This window comes from Limulus polyphemus, unplaced genomic scaffold (genome assembly GCF_000517525.1).
Source record: "Limulus polyphemus unplaced genomic scaffold, Limulus_polyphemus-2.1.2 Scaffold4688, whole genome shotgun sequence".
NCBI classification, from domain to species: Eukaryota; Metazoa; Arthropoda; class Merostomata; order Xiphosura; family Limulidae; genus Limulus; species Limulus polyphemus.
In genome coordinates, this window is record NW_013670298.1 from 73,456 (window position 1) to 79,381 (window position 5,926).

Genomic DNA, 5,926 nt, shown 5'->3' on the forward strand with positions numbered 1-5,926 from the left:
CTATATATATATATATATATATATATACACACACACACACACATAGACACAGTCTGTGAAACCACTGAACATACATTTTAATTAACCAACATCATGTTTACTGTCAAAAATAAAAGTGATTAAATTATAGCACCCTTCTTCATTGTTAACATTAGACTAGTCACAGTTCATCAACCCACAGCCCAAACATCGGGCTAAGCACTCTTTTTCACAATTTGACACTTTCTGTTATACAATGTTGTCAAATTGAAAAAAACAAAGAAAAGAGAGAGATAACCTTGCCTAATATCTAGGCTAATCTAACCAGTGTTACTGGCAGAGCTGACATGGGCGTTTGAATTACATTTCTGACCACTGTGAGTGTGAATGATGCAAGACGTGCCACAAAGCTAAGTTTAGAGTCAAAGTTAATCTTAAGTTTAAAAACTGACTGCCCGACTCAACATTTTAAAGTTAGCCTATGCCTTAAGGTTACACTCAACACAAAATTCAAGTTCAATATATTATTTTTATTATGTACTTCAGGTAATATATATATATCAATTACAAGAATATCTCACGTTAAAGCATGAATTTGGGGACAGCTTAAATTTAAGTTCTAATATAAAATAACAAATCCAAACTTCATTTGGTATAAACTATAGTACAACTTTTTAGTTTTACTATGCTATAAGTATAGGCACTAACACTAGTATTAGTAGCAGTAATATACTCACTGTACTGTATAGATCTACGTTCGTATTAGTACCATTAGTATAACACATGTCTATCTATGTCTACTAGTATGATAACTGATACTCATTATTACTATTATACCTGCTCGGATATTGATACACCTTGAAGTCCGATGTCCCCACTTGCTTCCTTATTACTTAAATACCATCTAAATTATTTGTTGTTACTACAAAACCTTTTTACACACTAGTACACGTCATTGATTGTTCTTTTCCTTAGTTTTTCAACATGTAGCGCGATCTAGCGGATTAATATTATTAAATATTGTTAAATGGTTTAAATATCTCGATTAAAATTTTAAAATCTACATTTATATAATTATAAATGTGCATAGGTTCAATAAGATCGTCTTACAAATCTGAAATAGTACGGATCAACGAAATTTGTTAAAATAAAAGTTTGTGTTACAGTACATCCATTTTTTTTACAACGTTGTTCAATAGATTGGACCTTATAGAACTATGCCAATTAAAAACGTTTATTTGTTTGTTGTAAAGTACAAAGCTACATAATAGGCTATCTATGCTTTTCTCACCACGGGTATCAAAATCCAATTTTTAGCGTTGTAAGTCTTACCGCTGAGCCACCCAAATGAAAAAGACTAAATGAATTTAGGCAGTATATACAAGACATATTGTAGCAGACTTATAAAGGACGCAAGCTTATAAAATACAATTAATTAGTCGTCCTTATCCGGTGTTGCTCGTGTATTACTTGAACAGGGAGCAGTTGTTTGGTTATTTTTAAACAGATAGGATGAAACGAAGGTCTCGTGTTCTTGGTGTTTCATGCGAACGGCGCTCTGCATGGCGGATGACGTCACTGTCTCTGCGAAATTGCCGCTCTTGCGCAGTCTCCACTTGACGATGAGCAGCTTGTATTTTAAGTTGGCTGTCAAGGCGTATTTCTCTTTCTTGTGGAGTATCTTTTGGTGCATAGGTTTCGCTGTTTGTGATTGGCAATCAGAATTGTTTTTCTCGGCATTTTACTATGAAGTATATAATCAGCGTTAGAAATGTTCATCATACCTGTTACGACAGTGGGGGTCACGTGACGAGTATTCTAGAAGATTCGCTAGTGTGTTACGACAGCGGGGTCACGTGACGAATATTCTAGAAGATTCGTTAGTGTGTTGCGACAGCGTTGCGTCAAATGACGCTGGTAGCACGTGTTGAGAGTCTTAGAAGTTTCAAGAACAGGCAGTATTATCGTATATAAATGCGCTAGACAGTGAGAGAGACAGACGGAGTCGAAGCAATAGTGGAGACAGAGACGTAGCGGAGACGAAGCAGGCAGAGAGAAAGAAAGACAGCAGTTACGGTCGGCGGGAATTGAGGATAGCAGACACAGAGATCTGAACTATAGTTTGCAGGGACGGACAATTAAGTCTAAGCGCGATAGAAAGTGAGTGAATTGTTGTGAACTATAGTGTGTGTAACTGTGAAAATTAAGTACACTACAAAGTTGTATTGAGGAAGAATAAACAAGTTTATAAAGAAAGGACTTGTATCTTGTAAGAATTAACAAACAAACATACAGAGACGTAACATACCTAATACTCTCTCCCTTCCCAAAATAAAGTAATTATAACCAGTTTATTTTTGCATAATTTCGTGGGCTCAACTTGTTTATTCTATAAAACAATTAATCTTGCTTGTCAGTAGAAACAACAACGTTTGATGGATATTTATTCTGACATCATAACAGCAGCACACATCTCTATAAAATACACCTAATTTTTTCTTACCTTACTTCCAATTAAATCAGACCAAAAATCCGGTCCGTCTTTTGTAGAAAGATTTAAATTACAAAGTTTTCATTGACATTTAAAAAGGTGACGAGTGATTCCATATCTTTTTTAGGCCTACTATTATATGGGCTGAAAGGTGCGAACATACAGACACAAACTTAGCTTTAAATGTTAGATTAAATAGAGATAATTTCCAGTTTGGCAGTATTTGAAAAAAAAGAAAGAAAATTCGACCTTCACCATGTCTGTTTTATCCCAGCCGGCCTGATGAGCCCCGGCATTGGGTGAAAGGCTCCTCAGCAACCGATATTACAAATATAGTAAGGTTGGCATATTATTCATTCAATCTTTACTTACACTTATAAGTTCTTACAGTTACCAATTGTTGTTTTTTCTCCTTGACGCTGTAGTCATTTCACCGGCTTACACTTCCGGATGAAAAAACAACACTAAAAAAATTGCTTCAAGTACAATAAGCAAAGAAATAAATAATATTAATAATGAAGAATTTAGTATTAAAATAAAGAAACAAATTGATATTAATAAATATCATAAACCTAATTCTGATGTGATAAAATTAATGAAAAATTACTTAAGCCTAGTTCCCCCTTAAATTGTTTGTTTGTTATGAATTTCGCGCAAAGCTACACGAGGGTTATCTGCGCTAGCCGTCCCTAATTTAGCAGTGTAAGACTAGAGGGAAGGCAGCTAGTCATCACCACCCACCTCCAACTCTTGGGCTACTCTTTTACCAACGAATAGTGTGATTGACCGTTACATTATAACGCCCCCACGGCTGAAAGGGCGAGCATGTTTGGTGTGACGTTGATTCGAACTCGCGACCCTCAGATTGCGAGTCGAGCGTCCTAACCATACTATTACTGCGTGAAAGACTTCCGACGATACTAAATACAGCACGTATGTAATAGTGTGGTTGACATGTTATTGTAGTCTTCGCATTTACTTTCACTAATAATTTCTTATTTTATTAAAAATACAGAGTTGATATGTTTTAAATTCATAGCGTATTTTTATGTTAAAATTTCGTCCTTGAAAGTTAACTTGTCACTTCTCGATCTACGCTTGTAATGGATTTTTGGTGCTTGTTCGACCCGAAAACAAAAAGATTAGGTTGCTAGTTCTTGTGAATGATAGTAAAGTTAATTCCAATAAGATAATATTAATTAATACTGCTATGAACTCGTATTTTTAAAATCTGACTTGTAGATGACTTTAATAAAACTGATAATAATTAGAATTCCTTTTCTTTATCTAATTCACATCATAACAGTAGTTTTTCATGAACGTTAATGATATAGCCGGTCTGATTAGCCTTGCTATTAGTTGAAAGGCCTTGTTGGCACTGGATATGTAACTCTTAGACTTTACTATAGATATTATTATTGTTGACATTATGTTATCGCTGCGTTGTAACATTATTGAGATTACACAATCTGTAGTCCCCTCGTTGGTCAGCGGTAAGTTTTCGGACAACAATGCTAAAACCTGGCTTTCGATTCCATGCAATAGTGGACAGAGCGCAGATAGCCCACTGAGTAGCTTTGACCTAAGCAACCAACAACACTATCTGTGTTGCAACATTATTGACACTACATATTCTGTGTTGTAACATTATTGACATTATATTATCAGTGTGCAACACTATTTACATTACACTGTCTGTGTTGTAACATTATTGACATTATATTATCAGTGTGCAACACTATTTACATTACATTGTCTGTGTTCTACCATTATTTACATTACATTGTCTGTGTTCTACCATTATTTACATTATATTATCTGTGTTGCAACACTATTTACACTATCTGTGTTGTAACATTATTGACATTATATTATCAGTGTGCAACACTATTTACATTACACTGTCTGTGTTCTACCATTATTTACATTACACTGTCTGTGTTCTAGCATTATTTACATTATATTATCAGTGTGCAACACTATTTACATTACACTGTCTGTGTTCTACCATTATTTACATTACATTGTCTGTGTTCTACCATTATTTACATTATATTATCTGTGTTGCAACACTATTTACATTACACTGTGTGTGTTCTACCATTATTTACATTACACTATCTGTGTTCTAACATTATTTGCATTATATTATCAGTGTGCAACACTATTTACATTACACTGTCTGTGTTCTACCATTATTTACATTACATTGTCTGTGTTGTAACATTATTGACATTATATTATCTATGTTGCAACACTATTTACATTACACTGTCTGTGTTCTACCATTATTTACATTACACTGTCTGTGTTCTAGCATTATTTACATTATATTATCTGTGTTGCAACACTATTTACATTACATTGTCTGTGTTCTAACATTATTTACATTACACTGTCTGTGTTCTAGCATTATTTACATTATATTATCTGTGTTGCAACACTATTTACATTACATTGTCTGTGTTCTAACATTATTTACATTACACTGTCTGTGTTCTACCATTATTTACATTGCACTGTCTGTGTTCTAGCATTATTTACATTACATTGTCTGTGTTCTAACATTATTTACATTACACTGTCTGTGTTCTAGCATTATTTACATTATATTATCTGTGTTGCAACACTATTTACATTACATTGTCTGTGTTCTAACATTATTTACATTACACTGTCTGTGTTCTAGCATTATTTACATTACACTGTCTGTGTTGCAACACTATTTACATTACATTGTCTGTGTTCTAGCATTATTTACATTATATTATCAGTGTGCAACACTTATTACATTACATTGTCTGTGTTCTAACATTATATTATCTCTGAAGAGTCTCACTAATAAATAACAACTACTATCATTACTAAGCCAGTAACTTATGGAGCATTTCTCAAGGAAAACACGAGAAAAGGAATGTGGCGCCCTCTTTTGAAAGTCAGTAAAGCATATTTTATCAGTAATAACTAAATTTAAAATTTTCACTGCTTGAGTGGGGTGTAAATCATCCACCCCATGAACAAAATTTTCTTTTTTACCTTATGAAATCGTAGTATAGCAAGCAAACGTAGAGAAGAATAAACACGACAAAGTTATATAATAATGACGGGAGATGAACCTCACTGACCGCAAGAAAAGACGGGAAGCCAAGCAAGACTTGTTTTTTACAGGTATGCTATCGTATTCCTCTCTTTATTTCATGCAATTGCACAGCACTGGTCGTGAATAACCCGACATTACACTTAGTACAGTTATATAAGTCACTAAAACTACCGATATTTACACTATATCTATGTATAGGCGTCAGGGGTGGCATCTATGGGCCACTGGTTCAACTAAATATTAACTCGAATTTAATTTTCAAACGGTAGTAGCAAAATCCAATATATTATATGGTGCGCGGAGCAGAGAAAGGGTTAAGGAACAAATGACATCTTAATGGTGTATTTAAGTGTTTT

General features: G+C 34.0%; 1 protein-coding gene across 2 annotated transcripts in view; it reads right to left on the bottom strand.

The window, feature by feature from the left end:
* Positions 1 to 970, bottom strand: part of LOC106471543 (Golgi SNAP receptor complex member 2-like) — a 5,906-nt gene extending 4,936 nt beyond the window's left edge. Inside the window, exon 1 of one of the 2 annotated variants that reach the window (XM_013932142.2) lies at positions 817 to 970. The gene's annotated coding sequence lies outside the window, so the exon portion shown is untranslated. Of the gene's footprint in view, positions 1 to 716 lie in introns of both variants that reach the window. The other variant, XM_013932143.2, reaches the window with a different exon arrangement.
* Between the last annotated feature and the right edge of the window lie 4,956 nt (positions 971 to 5,926).